Genomic DNA, 20795 nt, shown 5'->3' on the forward strand with positions numbered 1-20795 from the left:
GACTTAATTTTGCTGAGGAATATACAGAATAAATAAAGGTTAAAATTGATTATGTATTAAAGAAGACCTTATATATATTGGCCGGATGAAAGAGAGTACTAATGATATCCAGCGTGCCAGAAATCCAGGGAAAGAGCTAAGTCACTTGAGCCAGTGAGCTTGACAGTGGGTCTCAGAGGTCGACAGAAATCAGGTGATGTGCTACATTCTTCTTTAAGTTTCTCCCTTTTTTACCCTTGTATCTCCACCAAATTGAAAAAAACAATGTCTAACTCCTTGGGAAATGAATCATATTCATCCAAATTTACCTCCCCTGAAAAGCCAACTTATCTGAGGTCTTCCCTTCCCTTTAGGACTGTGTCTGGTGATGTCCAGAAGAAAACAAAGAGTTCATTTCGTTTTCAGAAATTTGTTGGACAACAACGAAAAAGCGATAGGAAGGCTACACGTTATATTGATGAGAATAGTACGTGAGAGACCTCTAAAGAAAGGAGTAAATGATGACGTTTATACTTTTTAAAATTCATGGCAATTGTGTCTGAAGCTAACTTTAAATGAAATATAATTACATATAGGAGAAAAGTCATAATAGTTCAAATCAACCTTTTGAAACAAACTGGTCATCCAAATCAAAGATTCGACTTTTTTCTCAATAGAGGTTGATTGCATTCTACCATTAGAATTATTGACACAACTGAAATAACTGTAAGAACTATGTGTGATTTGTAGTTAAGACAAATAGAAATAGCTCTTTGAGGGTATGTGTTCATACCCTCTCTAGGAGAAAGAAAGTTCCTTTAGCGACAGTATCAGATCTTGGGCACGCAATACCCACTCTGACGTCAGCCCCAATGCCTAGGAGCTGAAGGTCATTCTCAAAGGATTTGACTGGTAGTGATCTTTAGGGAGGAAAGGAAAGTTCGGAAAGGTTGGCATAGTTTTATCTAATGCACACCCATAACCTAAATTCCAGGGCCAGTTAAAGACTGATTTCACTGGATTGCATGATCAATTCTTCAGTTTTTTCTAGATGGTGTACCATTGGAAGGCTTACCAGTAGCCATATTTCTGATCAAGGACTGTGGCCATATTCTTCCGGGTGTCTTGACAAAGTTACCTCTGATAAACAACAGGTAAGTTAGTGTGAAATGCACTTAACTAACCTAAAATAGCATGACAAAAAAGAGCAACAGCATGCTTAAAGTAGGATTTGTAACAAAGCAAATTCTGGGCTCCATTAAAGACAAAAGGGGATTCTAGGACTCGAACACTTCAAAGCAAGGGCTTTATAAACTACAAAGGATAAACAACTGTTTGTTACTCTGTGTAACTCTTCTTATCATCCCTTAAAACTTAAAATAGGAGAGCGTCAAACATAGAAAAGTATCAAAATGACACTTTGCATATATAATTACTTTGCAAAGAAAAATTATAGATTACTTTATAATATTGACTAGATGCATATTTGAAGAAAAAAAACTTAAGAACTATTACAAAGATGAATCCTTTTGTGAGGAAGAAGTATATTAATTTTTGATATTTCCTTTTAATATTAAAAATGAGGGTGAATTTTGTTTTTTATTCATAGGATTCCTCTTTTCAAATACTAATTACATAATTTACTTGTGATTAATACAGATTGTTGAGCCATTATGGTTAATAATATATGTTAATTAACAAGAAGCGTTAATTATAAAGTTTAATTTCTACTAAACAGCTGCTTATGTGGCTATATTTCTCTGTAGATTTATTAAGGATACTATTTCCATGTTAAATATTACAATGTATCAAAGCACCTACTTTATCATACAGCATTATTTTAAATATAGGTAGTGAAAGTTAATACTATAAATAATCATATAATTAGGTTCTTGCCCATTTAAATGTTTTGACATTTATCATAAGTTAAATTTTTTCTTATATGGAGAAAGAAAACAGCAGAAAGTTTTGTTTCAAGAAATTTTTGACCATCATCTTGCAGGAATTTGTACAATTTCGTTGTATAAATCGCATTATAAATTAAAAATAAACCTGATTTATTTTTAAGCACATGCGGAAAGACCTATTTTTAAAAATCATCTGGTCCCATTGGTGTGCAAGGATCTCTTCTAGAGGCCAGGACACAAGCTTATAAAAGACTTGCCATCTAATTCGAAATATGGGCTATACTTTTGAAGAAAACAAAAATAATATAAAACATATTTTTGCAGACACTGTTAATCAAATTATTTTTTGTTAGGATTTGAATAGTAGGAACCATAAAAATACATTTAAAAAAAGCTGAATCTCGAATTGGTCCTTCGGAATAGATTAGATGGTGCGTAAACAAACAAGTGAGTAGGGGGCCTTTACAGCAAGTAAACCGCACGAGCCCAGCGCAGGATCTAGACTGTCCACGTGGGTTCAAGGGACAGTGAGAAAGCCACGTGCAGGGTTTGTACGGTGATCAGCGGGAACTGCATTCTGAGAGGAAGAAGGTGCCGCTGCTCCGTTTAGTTCACGCTCTCCGTCGATGGTTTGCGTTTGCACAGGCTCCTGAATGGAGAAACGACATGGTCCCGCTCAGCTGAGCTGCTCAGACTGTGACGTGGCATGGAGGGAACAACAAGGATCCTTCTCTACTTTGCACCTACATTTATGGTGAAACATCCGGTGGAAATGTGCACGGGCCGCGCCAGACGAGGAGATGAAGCACTGAAGAAACCTGTGCATTTCTGTTTCAAGACGGTGGTTTGTCATGGAGACTGTTGGAATCATCCAAGAAAAGTAGGCCACAAAACCAGAAGAATCAACACAGCGAGCAAGATAAACTCAAAGGAGGAGAAGCAGCCTGAGCTGTCGACAAGAGGTCACGGAAGCGAGGAGGCCCTCGGACCTGGGAATCGGAATGTCATCAACCAACTGAGATTTGTAGGGCAAATACTCTGTTTTAGTGATGGCAAAACCATAAGTAACAGTGAAACGTCAAAGTTGAATTGAATTCTTCTGAGCTACCTCTCATAAAAAATAGTTTCATTTACGCAGAATATTTTCACTATCTATAATATTTTGGCTCTGAGTATAATAATATTCCTGTATTTAGCCTTTCTTGTATAACCTGCCTTCTCTCCGTCGCCTTATCCGCACTGCAATTTGGAACCTTCTCACTTTTCACATCTCGATGGAGAGGTGAGGCTGGACGAGGGTTCGGTGCTCAGTGCTGTGTGTCGCTCACCCCTCCTGAGCCTAAAACTTTGGGAACTCTTTCAGAATTCTACAGCCTTCACTCATATGTGAATTTGAAATAATACCAGGTTTAGCTTAGATATATTTTCCCTTATTCGGTGATTAAGAACTCAGCAGAGATATTCAACTATTTCTTTAATAATATTACCTCATAATCTTGAGATATTATAAATCCTTTTTTATCCTCAGATTTTAAACCATCTTTAGATACTTTGTATTGCTTCTCTTACATTTTTTTCCAACCACCCTTCATCATCATATTATTTGAATAAATTATGAATTTGAATATTATGAATAGCTAAATTTTAATTTTGAAGACTACCATAGGATTAAACCTAGTGTATTAGTGTCTAGTAAATAAAATCATGCCCTATTAAGAAAGCAGTAGGGAAATTATATTTCTATACATTTTTTCCTACACATTTTCTATTTCTGCTTTTTTTCTGTTTCTATTTTTTTTTCTGGCTTGTCTTGTGTTATTTAACATGTATACTTTGAAAGTTTTTCAAAGACTTTTTGATGATAAAATCCACTGATAAAGCTTACTCTGCACTGGAAATACGACCAAAGACATGCGTTTTCCTTTTGGGAATTATTCACTGGCTTGTTAAGCAAGCCCCAGTATAAGACTGCCTTAAAAATGACCAATCCTGAATTTCCTAAGTAGACACTTATGAGGTGAGTTACAGATTTCGATGATCTTTCAATATTCTTTCCTTCTGGGTCATGTTGCTGATGCCTAGTGGATCTGAACCTGGTTAGTGTTTTTGGAGCTGAGGATAAAACAGAGCTGGCCCATGTTCATGGTGCAAAACATTAAATAATATCCCAAAGGCAACATTCAAAAGTAAAGGGTCCACTTCACTTTACTAACATGAGGTTTTATAGCCAAGGACACCATCTCAATGCTTTCGTTCAATTATAATGCACATTCCTTCACAGGGATGTGAAGGGCCCTTGTTTGTCTGTCACTACCACATTTCCAGTTCTGGGAGTAGCTTGGGACCTAATAAATCCTCAATAAATATTGGCTAAATGGGTGGATGAATTAATAGCCATCCTTTCACCACCATGAAGAGACAATAGCAATGACCAAAACACACCCTACTTAGAGACGTGAAACTACCACTTCACAGAAGGCAGTAGTTTTGTTTTGTAAGAACAGGTAAAAAGCTATCTCCATCAACTTATAAGCATAGTTGGTTTTAGACAGACAAAGCCCCAATGAAGGTCTAGAAATGAGGCCTGTTGTAGGCAAAGTAACATGGAAGACAATTTTAATTCGTGTAAGTTATTTTGGAAAAGGAGTAAGGTGTGGAGGAGAAGCGATTGCAAGGGTAAATATTATATTTCATGGAATTCCAAGACCTGGAAAAGTAACAGCAATGGGCCTGTTGTCATCAGAGCTTGAGAATAGTTCTATCTCCAAGGAAACTTCATAGATTTAGCAACAAAGACTTGTGAAACTTTTTTTTTTAACTCCTCCGCTACAGATTTCTTCCTTTTTCTTCCTCATTTTCAGATGGCAGACTGTAATCTCCCATTATTTATTCTCTGGTAATGCTGGTATGCACCTGACTGTAGTTCACTGTGACTCTCCTCCGTGACATTTCTTATTAGAACCCTTTAGTTACTCAACTACCAGCTGACTGGACCAGCCACTTGGTGTTCCTTGGTTAGAATTTCAGTGAGAATATCTTTGTTCCAGCTCCAAACTGAAGGTCATTGATTGCATTAGAATTGACTGTTCTTAGATAGTTTGCCACACATCGTTCAAATAACTGTGGCCAGATGATGAGAAGACTTAAGTGACACACAAAGTTTCTTCTACATTCTTGGGTGACAATTTGGCCAACGAAGTTTCCATTAGGTAGGGATGTAAGGAGGAAAGGCATAGTGATCCTTCTAGAAGGACGTTTTCCCAATTTTACAATTAAGATAAATGAGGTTGAGAAAAGTTAAATACCTCGCCTTGACCACACCCCTGGTAAAGTTTTGAGGACCTAGAGCATTGCCTTTTCCACATTATCACAGCATCTCTTAATCATCACGCTCCATCCTATCCTTGGACAGGTTCTTTTCTCTCTCTTTACTCTCTCTTCTTATGACAAAATCTATTCTTGGATGATAATAAAATGTATATTTATGAGGAGAAGAGAAAGATAAAGAGGGAGGGGCCGATAGTGAAGGAAGAGCAGGAAAGGAGGTGAGAAGTCCAGATGCCCTTGTGGTAAAAAACTACTCCTAACTTCACATGTGAGTCAATATTTCTAGCTGGAGCTCATCCCTTTCTAAGTGCATATATTTTGTAATTCTTATAATCTGATTACATACTGCTGCAAGCATGCTATTTAATATTTGGTTGCATTGCTCAAAACCATCTAGATTCCTAAATTTACCAAGCAATGTCAACCATTTCTATCTACTGTCATACTTATAATTTTGAAAATCTATAAACTAAAAAATTATATACTATAAAAAGGAACACAGTGATGTCTAATTACGCATGAGTCTTATCAAGAGATATCATCCAAATAGAAATTTATTTATAAATACATAGGACAAGTTTGCTGACAACTTGTTTAATGATGAACAGACACACATAGGAGAATCAAGGACAGGAGGTCTATTAAAGGTAAGCAGAGCATTTGGCTGAAACATCATCAGAAAGACGCCCTCCTTGTGTATAGCCATCTCCAGATATCGTAATCTTGAATTTCTCTCTTTTAATATTTTAGAGGAGTGTAATGGCTAGTAAAAATAATGTTTACCAAATTATATTAGTAATTTTTTTCTGGTTCATTATTCAACATTTTATGTTCACACATTTACTAATTAAATGTGCTTCACATGCAAAACTCTACTGTTTGCAACTTATTAAATGTTCTCAATGAATATTTCTTCCTATCTTTATCTATTTTCTGTCTAAAAAATCAAGAAAGAGAAACAGGGAAATTTCTCATACAGCTAGTAAAAGATCAATATAGGGCACATAAAGAAATGTATAAGAGAAAATAAAAATTTACCTTCTAAGTCACTTGGGTGTGTCCCGTTACCAGTTTGAAACTGGGAGGAGAGGAGAAGAGTGAGGGTGTGGTTGTGTTGGGCACTCAATTTAGCTAATTTCTAAAGTTTACTTGACAGTATCTTTATTTTTGTAAGTTAATTAGCCAATTTACAATGAAATCTGAGTAGGCTGGTTTGCCATGGGGGTGATAAACTCAGAAAATGAACAGTCTGGCTCTCACTTTTATAGAAACTCAAAATTCAAAAAAAAAAAATCGTGTGAAAGGTAAATCTATTCTACAAGAGCTGCACTGTATAAAGTAGAGCCTTTTGGAAGAAAACAGTGTATTGTATAAAATGGTCTCCAGTTTAATCTTACTTTAGAAAAGAAAATATGTTTTAGATGAAGGAAGTTATGTTTATACTTCCTCACTATTAAATATCAAATTAAAAACATAAAACTCCTTCCAACCAAGACAATAACAAGTACTATCAGCTAAGCATTCTTCTGTTACCTCCAAAAAGCAATATCGTTGGCCCTATTTTCATTTCTGAAAGCTCCAGATCAGAAAGAAGGAGGAGAAAAAATTTATTTTCACACGACAACCCAATCATTGAAAATATAGTATAATACAATTGCCTGACCTATGAAAACATTCTATGAATCAAAGGGATTGTGACTATTTAAATGACGAACTGTTAGTGACAATAAAGATGTTATCTCTATGGGTTTTAATCCCTGATAGGGAGTTTAACTTTGATTGATGCACTTTTATATATAATCTCATTTGACTGATGTCCTCTACCAGGATTTTAAATGTTTCCAGAATACGATCATTGTAATCAGCCTTGGGATTTTAAAGACTTGTGCTAAGTCATGACATTTTAAGTATCACCTGCTCTTTTATTTTTCCTTTCATGTTCCCAGTGCCTTTTCAAGCATGGTATATCATTTCAAAGTTCTGTAACAAACCGCCGATAAAATCCATAGATTTCAATAACCAGTGTGCAAATATTCTTAAAAAAAGTTAATCAAGGCAAAAGCAGCATTAACTCAAAATAATTCTTCTGCAGTCTGAGATAAATTATTTAAATTATACTTTAATCATTTGCAGAAAAGTTGGCATACTAGCTGTGAAAAAACTAGGTAAAACGGAACCATGGAAAATGAATGCGCTACTATCAATTCACGGCAAATGACATCTTATTTTATGCTCTCAAGTTAATTAATACGCTATTCATCATGCACTGACGTTCATGACAAAGTATCTATCATTTAACCAGAGAAACACTTCAAGATGTTGTTAGGTGTTAGAAGTTCCCTTCAAGACTGATAATTGTTTACTTCTGAGTCCTTAAGTGTAGCAGGCAAGGTGAGTGCACCTAACCAGGTATTTAATATGTTTGTTGAGTGCCGAGAAATAAAAATGGGCAACCTTGCTCCGAACAAGTCGAGATCTCTGTGGAAGAGGTAACAAGAATAGAGAAGTCAACATTTAGGGACCTGAAGAAAGCAGCGTTCAAAGAAAATGAGAGTCAAATGTAGATGAATGCCAGTTTCAGAAGAAATAGGAAAGCAAAGAGAATATAATGTACAGAATGATGAAAAATGGAAGAAAAAAAAAGTGTCAAAAGATGTTTATCCAAGAGGGAAGTCAAAGGACATTTTGAACGATTAATTCTGATCACACTCATTCAGTCATTCATTCATTCATATGTATTGACGCCTACCAGGTGACAGTCATTCTTCCAGGCACTAGGGGTAAAGCAGTAAACAAACACACAACTCTCCCTCTCAGTAAGCTACCAAGGTTACGTTCTAAGCAAATATATCATATGTTGCTTCTTAGAAGAGACAAATCTTAGGGTAATTCCACATTAGGGTGATTCCTAAATTCTCATGAAGACGCCAAAAGAGGTGTCACTCTTTTATAAAACTTGGTCATGAGGGCCTCCCTGATCAGGACTCATTGGAGCAGACTCTTGGATTCAGACATGGGGGTAAGTCAAAGGAGTGATGGGGCGAAAGGAGGAGAGCCTGGGATGTTCCACAGTTCCAGGGCTGCTGCAGCTGGAGCAATGGCTAGAGAGCAGAAGGCAATAAGCTAAGAGAAAGGACAGGACTCAGATCATCTTGGCCCTGATAGTCCATGTGGATCCAATTTTTGTGAGACGAGAAGCCACTGGAAGGCATGGTCAGAGGAGCAACTTGATCTTACCTGTCAATAAAATTTCTTTGGCTGCCATGTGGATTACAGACTATAAAAGCTCAGAGACAAGGGTGCGACTTTTATCATAATATGAGGAAAAGACTATTTGATTGTACTTATTAAAGAAGAATATTTAATGTAAGAATTATAATGTAAATATTTTAAAAGGATTCAGTGTCTGTCTTGGAAGATGTGTAATCATGACTGTTCCCCAAGAGGAGAAAATATGAATCCAGGGTTGTGAAACGTTCCTTCGGAATGACTGTGGAGGAGAAAGTTATTAGGAGTTACAGGGGCGTCGAGTTCCTGAAATCACTTCCCTTTCCCCTGCTTTCACTCCCTCTCTGCCTCTTGATCTTGCTCCACTAGCCCAGGCTCATGGTAGTCTCTCTGAATGCTCCTTTCATGGGTACCCTTGGTCCCCATTCACTCCTGCCAGGCAGGCGTTAGCACCTTTATTCCTAACTCGGCCCCACCGCAGACACACCTGCAAACCCATCTACCTTAGCTATATCTTCCCTTTCAAGCCAGCCTATTTACAAATTCTCTTCAACCCATCTTCTCTCATTCATTTATTTCTTTCTCCTCTCCCTGAGTCGCTCAAGGTGCTCACATAGGACTACGCAGGAGAATCCTACTTTGATCCTATGCATCTCTCACCATTTTATCTCTCTCCTCCATTCTCACACAAACTCAAGCTGTCTTCATTTGCTGTCTCCTCTTTCACTCCTCCCACTTATTTCTCATTGAACTGGAATCTGGTTCCACCTTCAACAATCTTCCAAGTTATCAAGAACACCCCCTTGGACATTGTGTTAGTCTGTTATTGAAAACTCTGCTGAGTTGACACAGTTGACACTACTTGACACTCTTAATACCTCGTCTTACATGACACTGCCCTCTCAGTGTTTTTCTCTTTTCTCACAAAGCTTCTTTCACTTTCTTTTTTGCTGTATCCTGTTGCTTTATTCATCACTTATAATTTGTCCCTCGCAATATTTGTTCTCTGCTCTCTCACTCTCAAATCACCCATCACTGATCTTATCCACCATCATGATTTTAACTAACATCAATTTACTTATGATTCCCAAATCCACATCTATATTGGAATCTTAATTCCAACATCTGGCCACTTGTACACACCTTCCTCTGGGCACGTCCATCCCCAGGCTGCACATGTCCTTCTCCTGGTTCCTAATATTCTGTGAATATTGCTATCAATTCACTGGTCATATTTTCTTCCAATTATGAATCTGTCCAGGTGCATATCCCATGCAAAAATTGGGAGCCACTTGAAGATACGGAATGTGTTTGTGTCTTCTTTATATTTGCCATATCTACTAGAGCACTTGCAATATACAGGTACTATTCAAACATATGAATTCATGATGAAATAGTGACAATTTTCTACAAGAATTTTCAAACCGCATATAGCACAGAACATTTTTTAAAAGTCTTTTTTTAAACATGAAAGCACAATATTTTAAATAGATTCGAATCTGACAATTGTAGCTCAAGCCAGTAGGGGCATGACCACAAGGCAGGAAGCTCCCATCCCTTTTATCTCCAGAGGAGTCCCCTTTCCTGGACTCTGAGGAGCAGCAGGAAAATCTTCGCTATATAGACATTTGTTTCACTTACTCTGTTAGCTTTGGTGCTCTTCAAAGAATCTGTTTAATGCACAAATGTTTATACGTTTTCATTAGACACATAAAAAACACACGGGTCATCAAAGTGAGAAATTTAGGTTAATTTTAATGACTATTAATGCACTGACAGTAGGTTGTACTGTTCAAAGCATTTTCACATCTATCATGCTATTTAATACCTACGAAATTTATTACAAAATTACTATATATGTGCCTGAATATTTTAAGCTATTTTCTATTAAAATATTGAGAAAATTGCAAAAAAGAAAACATTGAAATTGTTCCATACTGGTTTCTGGTCAACACGATACACTAAAAATTTACATTTTTAAATGTATTTTTCCTCTTTTTCCATGACACACACCATATTTAACACATTTAATTTATTCCTGTTCTTCTGTTTATCTTTACTAATGATATATAGATGACACTGTCTCTTTTGCTCCATTGACAAATTGTCCGTAATTTTAGAGCATCATGTTTACTTTCTGGTTACAAAAATACTGGGTATTATAAAAAATTAAAAAGAAAAAAATCACAAATAAGAAAATGAAAGTCACAAAAACGTCGCACTGAGGTAATCTCTATCACTGTTCTGAGGTATGTGTTTCCATTCATCTTCATGCACAAAGAATATAAACTTTATTTAATCTTTATAAATAAATATGCCTTATTTTTATGAAGTGGAATGATGGTGTGTCTCTTGCATTATAATCTGCTTTTTAATTTATCAGTATACTAAAAACAATGTTATGAACTATTTTTATGGAACATAATGAAAACAAATGGCTGCGGATATATTGCTTTTATACAGCAAACAATGCTTTATGAATGTTCTAATGCAGATGTCTTTGTTTAAACCTTTCCAGTGAATGTACATGTGCCATTTTGTACTCGTGTAGTTGAAGGTGTATTTGTCCAGATGTGCGAACATGTTCTCTGAGTTCTTGAATGCCACTTTCAGAATAGTCCTTACCATGCTGTGTTACATAAGCCTTTGCTAGTGAGAGCCCCTTGAAGAAAGAGGCTGTGTTTCTACTTTGGGCTTAATTTCTTCGTACATAGCTTGGCACATCATGACCATTATAAAATGTATACTGAAAAGACGTCTGGACCAATAGATGTAAACCAAATACTAAAATGACTGCAATAATAATAATAACAACAAGAACGGCTTTGCCACCCGTATATTTTTGCCGCATAGATACTTCTAAAACTCCAGGAAAAATTATAACTAGTATATATGAAGTGGTTGTAGTCTCGACCCGTGAGAGGAAATTTAAGATATACTTGAGCTTAATGATAAATTTTTCTGACTTTCTTGTCTTCAATCTCACCTAGAATCTAAAAAGAAACTTCTATTTTCCTTTCTGAGTTGCTATTTTTTCAATATATAGCATATATTCAACACTTTATTTAAAAAGTAGAATAAAACCATTATAATTTTTATTAGTTATCTAATGCCTTAATTACTGCAAATGTTTTCAGATAGGAGACTACACTTTCCAAAATAATGTGTCTTCCTCCAGCTTGGAAAAATACCACTGTTCTCTGAGTCATTCTGACTTAGCTTTCACATCATTTGTGATCAATGTGGGCCAACAAGTTCTTTTATTCAATGGAAATATTTTCATTGGCTAGTTCTCAGTATAGAATTAACATCATTTTATTTCAAAACTGATTTTCTTGGTATTGCACCAAGTAAAAAGAAATATAGCTTCTATACTCCTACCTCTTTTTCTACTTTTAAAGTCCAGCTCAAATTCCAGATCCTTCACAAAAAAATATCCCCCGATCATATTTATATCTCTCTTATTGTATGCTTTTGATGGTATTAATCTGTGCATTGGTTGGACATTTAGCATATGTCATTATATGTTATTATTTGTTTCATGGATAAACCTCTTGGAGTCCAAGATTTAATTTAACTGCCCGTACAGAAATGAGTTAATGTATCAGGCCAGAGGTGGCTTTCTTTAGAAGAGCCTGTTTCCAGATTTGGCCCTGGGCTGACATCTGGGAATTTGGCACTTGGCCCTTCTCCTCACTGATAAGAGTGGCTCACCACGCCTGGATGGTTTGTATTGATGAATGAATGAAAAACAACAGGATATATTGGAGTAGATGAGGAAGCCATTTGGTTTAAAACTAATTCAGCCTGACCTTGTTTTTCCAAAAGGACCTGATGTGGCCTGTTGAGCATACTTTGTGCATCTGCTTTAAATATTTACAATGTCCCAAATACAACAATGATGCCCTTAAAGATAAGGATGTAGCTTCCCCTCCATATAGGCATTTCTTTAAAGAGAAGCATCTCTTCCTGGAAACTAAGGATTGATTACCGACCTGCTGGGCTCACCTCGTGACCACTGACCTGCTGTGCCAGCAAAGTAATCTCGTGACTGTTGTAAAAGGGACATTCCTGTCATATGTGATGGGTGCTCTTTGTTCCAAGACAGCATGTAAGCACTCTGTGCACCCCACTTCTTTGGCATGCTTCCTTCCCTGGGCTGTAGTCCTCAGACCTGGCTCATAATAAACTCACCCCAAATTTTGATTTATAGATTGATTATGGATTATTTGCATCAACAGTATAAATGGCATGATTTATGGTGCATACCTGCTTTCCTCTGAGAGTCTGGAATTTAAGTACTTGGTAGGCAAAGGGGGCCTCAGTGAGCAGCTCCAAGAAAAAACTTGGATGCTGGGTCTCTACCGGGCTTCCTTGGGCAGAACCATTGTGTATACTGCTGTGTTATTACTGCTAGATGAAGACCATGCTCGAAAGTGCTCTTTCATAGGAGAGAGAGCACATAAGGAAGCATGTGCATAGATTTCTCCAAACTCTGTTCGTGTCTCCTTCCCTTGCTGATCCTGTGTTACGTCCCTTCACTGTAATCAACCTTAGCCATGAGCACAACTCTATGCTGAGTTCTGTGAATTGTTCTAGCAAATCTCCAAATATAGGAGTGGTCTTGGAGACCCCCAACACACCTCATCACAAGCCACTAGGTCAGTCTATTACTAACGGATGCTGTCAGAAGAGGTGAGACTCCTGGGTCAGAGATAAAGGATTTCATTACTAAAAGCATAGAAGACATAATGAGTACCATGCTAGTGTCAGTTCCTCTTGACCTGCAAGTTCCCCGGGGGTGATGCAGAGGGCTCAGGTGGGTGCTGCACACAGCGGGTCGGCACTGAGGCTGGCAGACACTCATCTTGGGGAATCCACTTCTTTTATAACCTTCCTGCCTTTTGTCCTGGAGGGAGATATAACCTCATCCTTCAAGGTTGCACACTGTACACAAACCCTGAGAAATGGCCTGTGTAAAGGGGGCTCAGGACCTCAAACCCTTGGAATACCCAGCAAGAACACATGGCATGCTCGGGGCCGTGAAAGATCACTGTGACCAATAATATTCCTGCATATTCCACAAGATTGTAAACAACTCGAAAACAGTGAACACGTGTCAGATTTCTTTCATGCCATCCACAGCAATTACACGGTGTTGAATGCTAAGTAAAAACTCAGTAGATTTTGTCTTGGTTTCCTGTGACTGCTATAACAAATTACCATGGATTGGATGGCTTAAAACAACAGAAATGCATTCTCTCTCACACTGCTGGAGGCCAGAAACCTGATATGGGCATCGCTGGGCCAAAATGAGGGTGTCCTCAGGTGCCAGCTCCCTCTGGAGGCTCAAGGGGAGAATTCATTCCTCGTCGCTTCCAGCTTCCGGCGGCTGCCAGCATCCCTTGTCATTATCCAGTCCCCACTCTGTGAAGACACTGCTTTCTCCTCTTTTATCTGTATGGTGAAACCTCCTTCTGTCCCCCTCTTCTAAGGATGCATTTAAGGATTGCCTTTAGGGTCCATCCAGATGATCCAGGATAATCTCCTCATCTCAAATTCCTTAATTTAATCACATCTGTACAGTCCTTTTTTTGGCCATGTAAGGCAACATTCACTGGTTCCAGGGGTTAGGATGTGGATATCTTTGGAGGGCCATAAGTTTTATTATAAAGATAATTACAATTGGATCATTAGAAAATAGAGAAAAAAATCATTTAGTTGTAGAGCTATTAATAGGAAGTAAATTCTTTTTCTCCCTCATTAATATGTTGTCAGAGGCACTTTTAAACCTAAATATATGTTTTGGGTAAAAAAGATAAATATAATGACTGAAATAGAAAGCAGAAGTACTCTTTCCACTTCTAATAAAATTTGCAATGTGCTCTTACAGAGACTTGAAGATAAAATCTCCTGGAACATAAAATATTTGTTCTTGTGGATGCACATAGAATTTGGAATGCTGGTGAAGATAGGCAAGATTGTTCCTTTTTCCTTATTACAAGTCAAAAAACAATAAGCAACACATTTTTCTAATACGTATTTTAAGAGAGCACTGCTGTGACAGATAGGAATATTCTAGAAGGAAAATAAAGGTTTGATTTGTAGACTTTTGGTGGTTCACAGCTTGTGGATTAGGGAATTTAACAAATACCAATCTTCTCAATACCTGTGTTTAGGAAGTAATACTTCTACTGTGTAGAAACTAAGGAATAAATGGCACCAAAAGTCGTGTTTATACCCTAAGTGAAAATCTGCTTCCCTCTCTTTCTAGAAACAAGACATACACATATAAGTGTTTTTAAATCCAACAGGCAGCTTCAAACACAAATTAGAGATAGCAGTTTAGTTTACCCTTGTTACTCTGATTTTTAAAATTTTCTATGTGGTTTTTCACACATTAGTTTAAAACAACTCTCTTAAGCTATTTCTGGCTCACTTCCATTTCCTAATTGGAAAGAAATAAGCTTTTCTATTTGATACTTCCTCTGCTGAGAAGTCAGAATTTAATCTCTTTAACTATAAACAAAAATTTAACTAAACTAGGTGTGGCGAGATCTTTGCAATTTAAGTGGTAGATGCTGGAGTGGACTGCTATGCTTCCTTCCTTCCGCAGAAATTTCCTTGGGATCAATGTGGTACAAGGAGGACTCAAGAACAGGTGTCTGTGAACTATGAACCCGGGGGCCAAATCTGGCTCCCCACCTGTTTTTGTAGGTAACACTTAATTGTAATTCAGACGTGCTCACACTTTACTCATCGTCTAAGCCTGCTTTGTTCTACAACAGCAGATTTGAGAAGTGGCCATAGACACAGTTTGACCTGCAGGAACTAAAACTGTTTACTGTCTTTCTCTTTTAGGGCAAGTTGGCTGATGTGTGCCTAGAAGAACGAGCAGATGTACATAAGTTTTTTAAATTAAATGTGAAGCAGACAAAGAAATGTGGAATGGCTGAAATATAGAATCAGATTTTAAAAGATGTTAAAAGGCTAGAATACTAGGTTAAAAATAACAAGGCTAAATTTAAAAGAAATCAATACAAAGTCAAGAATTCAGAATCCCAAATTTAACTGCACAAATAAAACAAGAGTTTGCTTGGTCCTTAACTTCATATAGGTAACAGCAAATATAGCAGGAGTCAATAAGATGTGGCTAACAAAACACATAGGATGATTTTACGAATTAATAGACATTTCTATATTAATAGACATTAATGTTTCTAGATTAATAAAACTATTAATAACTAACAGTTATTGAGCATGCAGCATGTCATATACTTTTTAAGACTAAATAGATACATATTTTCATGTATATGTGTATGTATGTGAATTAAATTAATCCCATGACAGGTAGATATTATATCCCAATCTCATATATTCCAAAACTGAAGTGCATAGAGTTCTTTGCCCAAGATCACACAACTGATAAGCTCTAGAGGCAGGATTTATACCCAAGTTGTCTATCACCAGAGCCCACACTCTTATCCCTGCGCCAGTTGGTTCGGGCTCCTATTACAAAAATATCAGACTGAGTGGCTTACACAACAAACATTGTTTCTCACAGTTCTGGAGGCTGAGAAGCCCAAGATCAAGATGCTGGCAGATCCGGTGGTTGCTGAGGAACTTCTTCCTGCCTTGTAGACAGTTGCCTTTTTGCTACATCCTCACATGGACGAGAGACCAAGCTCTAGTCTTTTTCTCTTCTTATAAAGATGCTAATTCCATCAGGGGGGTTCCATCTTCATGACCTCATCCAACCCTAATCACCTGCCAAAGGCCCTGCCTCCTAACACTACCCCATTGGAGGTTAGGGTTTCGACATATATGAATTTTGGGGGAACACAAACTTACAGTCCATAACACCCAGAGAACAAAATATTTAGAAAATCATAACTATATCCAAATATTTAAAAAGCTGTAATGTGTAAGAGAACACACATTTATTGAGTTGTTTCAGAAGTTAAATAACAATATGAACAAATAAAGACAAGAAGATAAAAGTTACAGTTTTGTCAAAATACAAAGAAAACTTTTAACAGTTAGAAGAACTATCACAAATGGAATGAGTTGCATTTCATTTCTCAACTCATGATGAGTGAATTTCTCCAGAAATTGCTAGATGATCATTTTTTAAGGAATGTTCTGGTGGAGATTTTCGTATAAGACAAAGAGTCCCAGATGTGCTCTAACTAAACCTACGATTTGATGTTGGAGAGAAGAAATCAGGGGAATGTGGACCTGCTCTGGCATCTTATTCTGGTAGCACTTTGCCAGGTAGGAAGATGGCTCGCCTGGAGCAGAATAGAGCCCAGAATTGGTTTAAGAGCACACTAAAGCACTCTTCGCGCTCACAGGGAGTTTTAGCAAGCACCCTAAAGCACAGTTGATGAATTGCTTTTTTTTGAGCCCTCTGAAATTTTTTCACTTAGGCTTAAACATGAGAGCTGCGGAAAGTTAAAAGGTTTTATTCCACAAAGTTCAAAGAGGCAAGGAAGCATTAGGAATGCAAGTGTCCCCATGACGTTCTATCAAGGTTACTCAATCTTCTCTGAGGGATTAAAGCATAATTCCTACTCTATGACCAATTTTGAGTCTCACTGCAAGACTTTCTGTGCTCCAGCATAGAGATAGATGTTTTAAAATGACTTTCCAACCTTTAGCTATTCATCAGACTAAGTACTAGACCAAAATATGAAATAAAATTTAAAGAGAGATGCTCATTATAAACTTAATTGAAGTGCAAAATTCTATCTTAAATGGTTAACTTTGACCCCTAAACAGCATAGTCGTCACAGAGATGCATGTTTAAAATATAGCAACAAGACTGTGTATAGCGTAAACGTTTAAGTACAGGCGTACAGGCCATAGTTTAATATCAATAAACTTGGTGGCTTATCTTAGTAATTTCATTTTTTAAAAGAATACATTTCCAGTCGTAACCACTTGCTCAGATACAGAATCATATGTACTACTTAGTAACTGTACCTTCCTAATTATTTTTAATTATACATAAAGATCCATTCTAAGGGTCTCTGTTCTTCTGGGAAATTAGTCCACATTGTAGCATCTCAGTGATAAGACACAGGGCCAAATTCCCATTGCTGAAGATGGCACCTTCACGAATAAGGCAAGTTCCCTCACGAGAGATGATTAACTTCCACGCGTGAGGAATACGACTTTGAATATGAGAAGATTTTGATAATACATAAGAAAGGTAAGATTAAAATGCAAAACTCCAGTCCAGCTAGAAACAAAACAGGGAAACACCAGAATGCAAACATCATGAGGAAGAAGACGACTTGGTTCCCCTTAATCCCCATTGTATCTTTGGTGCCTGTGGGAGCAGAGGACATTGGACAGGCCCCTCAGTAACCGCCGGAGTGGGTCCATAAGTGAATGAACAAAGCTACAGAAAATATCCTTTTGATTTCCTTCACCGAATTGCTCATTTAGAGAAATAAAGCAGAACTCAGAATTAACAGCACTGTGTAAGTGCTATTTTACAGGAGATAAAACCAAAATTACATATTAGGATATGTTACATTACAAAATAGGATATTAGAGGACATTTTCTCAAAAGAAACTAAAAAATTCCTTCCAACTTGAAATTCTACTAATTTATTGGCCTTACTTCTGGTCAGGTAAACTGATTTGATATTAGGAACACATGTGTAAAACCTTTGTGCCAGATTTTAGGAAATAATTTTAGAGACTTTCCTATGTTAGAATTTCCAAACTTACCTGCAGTAAAACAAAAACAAAAGAAAAGCGACTTTCTCCTTCTCCTTGGAAAACTGTGAACTTTTACCTTGTTGCCTATTTCTTCTAAAGCCAGCAGTATCAAATTATAACTTATTGCAGGAATAGTGGGTTTAAGACGTCCTTCAATGATACTGTTAAATTTTGGGGTTTCTGATGTAACACAGTACGGAATGATAAAAACCAGACAGTTGACTCCACGCTGAGCATGAGGCCATGTGTTCCAAACAGAGTAAAGTCATATTAATGAAATGTTCACTGAATCTAGCTGAGTTGTGTTTAGTGGCTATAAGGAGAACAGATTCGAACCAAAAGTTGGGAATACCCCCAATCCAGCGTGAAGGGATAACTGCTTTTCTCAGAATCAGAATGGAGCGGAAGTAAATAGTCACCAGCTGGGTATGAAAAAACTGATTGCCCATTAACAAAAAGGGAAAAGAACCCAACTGGTTTGGTGTGGAGCTGGCACTAGTTTCCTAACAGGCAAAGAAAAGGGAAGTAATCAGTAATAAAGTAACTGTATGTCAAATAAGCTGAAGAAATATAGGTACAGAAGACTGTGTCATCCCAGATATCCACCAGAGTCCAATTTGCATGAGCACGCCCTAGTCAAGATGATGTGAGGGTTGTTGCTCTGTTCATTCATTAGCTCATTCAGCACACGTTTATCTTTTTCTTTCGAAATGGATTAAATTTCACAAGAAGTTGTAAAAATAGTACAGAGAGTTCCCACAAAGATAATATCCTTTTTTTTTTCATTTTTTGAGGAAGATTGTCCTGAGCTAACATCCATTGCCAATCCTCCTCCTTTTGCTGAGGAAGATTGTCCCTGAGCTAACATCCATGTCTGTCTTCCTCTACTCTATATTTAGGACACCTACCACAGCATGGCTTGATGAGCAGTGCATAGGTCCCTGCCCGGGATCTGAACCAAAGAACCCCAGGCTGACAAAGCAGAATGCATAAACTTAACCCCCAAGCCACTGGGCCAGCCCCAATAACATCCTTTTCTAAAAATGACACTTACATAACCATAATACATAGTCATAAACAAGAAATTGACATCAGTAAAATACTACTAACTAAAATACATATACTATTCTGATTTCACTAGGTTTTACATACACTCCTTCTTTTCGGTCTGTAGGTAGTTCTACAAAAGTTTATCACACTTACAGATTAAACATCCTCAGAATCAGGACACAAGACTGTCCCAACACCACAAAGAAACTACCTTGTGTTAGTTACCCCTTAATAATCATACCTTTTCCACATCCTAAGCCCTGATATCCACTGATTTGTTCTCCATCCCCATAATTTTGTCACTTCAAGAACATTATATAAATGGAGTCTCATACTATGTGATTGGGATTTCTTTTTCAATCAGGACAATGCCCTTGAGATGCATTCAAAGTTGGTGCATGTACCAAAAGTGCCCTTGAGATCCATTCAAGTTGCTGCATGTACCAAAAGTTTATTTCTTTTTCTTGCTGAGCAGTATTACGCTGTATGGATGTGTAAAGGTTATCTATCCACTCAGTTGAAGGACATTTGGGTTATTCCCAAATTTCATGTTTTATAAACAAAGCAGCTGTGAACCTTCATTTCTTACAGAGTTATTCATCCTTAACTCTGTAAGAAACTGCCTACCAGCAATACGTCAACTTACAGCTGTCTACAACCTCACCATTCAACATATATTTATTGAGAACTAACTATACGCGAGACACAATACAAGCATCCAAAACTTGATGTAAACTGGACATAGCCTTGCCTTTTGTAACTAGTGAGTAGTAAGAGAGGCTGACAATCAAATTGAACAGCTTGTTCAATGAGAGCTATAGAAATGTCCCTCATTCTCAAGGTCATAATTAACATTATAGTCCCAAGATGTAATACAATCTATAGCAAATTATTTGAGTACAAACTTAAAATCGATACTAAATAAATAATGATTAGAAAGCACTGATTAAGTACAATTCCCACATTTTACAGATGATAAAGCCATAGATGGAGCAAGTGCTGTCTTCATCACGGCCATAAAACTAGACATGACAGAACTTCAGACTAGAACCTGGGTGTCTTGCTATTTTCATATTTTCCTACTATATTACAAGGCCACTGATGAACAATTTTTGCTATTTCATAAGTGTTACACTTAAAAATATTTCCATGCTTTAAGAAAATCTATATTATACAAACATGTCACTTTCCATTGCCAAGAAAAGGTTAGAATGGGTCAAAATAAAAATTAGCATCCACTACAATGAACTCAATTAAGAAAATAATGTGGCAACTTGAACATCTCCTTTGCAATAAAACCATTATTAAAATATCGAGTGTGAGTAGCAATTAAACAAATCAAATTATAGGTTTAGCACAAGCTTTTCTTTTCCTGGATGTGAGAAAGTAGAAATAGGAATTAAACATGCTCCATTAGTTGGCACTTTATGAAAACAAGGAGACTGTGACCCCCAAACTCACATCTATCTTTCACAGTTTTCAAATTCTAGTGTTGAATGAGCTATTTTACCTTTTTACTGACAGTCAGTTTCGATGTTTTCAGTGATTATTTGGTGGGTGTAAGAACTGCCT

This window comes from Equus quagga, chromosome 8, assembly GCF_021613505.1.
Source record: "Equus quagga isolate Etosha38 chromosome 8, UCLA_HA_Equagga_1.0, whole genome shotgun sequence".
In the NCBI taxonomy this organism is placed as follows: Eukaryota; Metazoa; Chordata; class Mammalia; order Perissodactyla; family Equidae; genus Equus; species Equus quagga.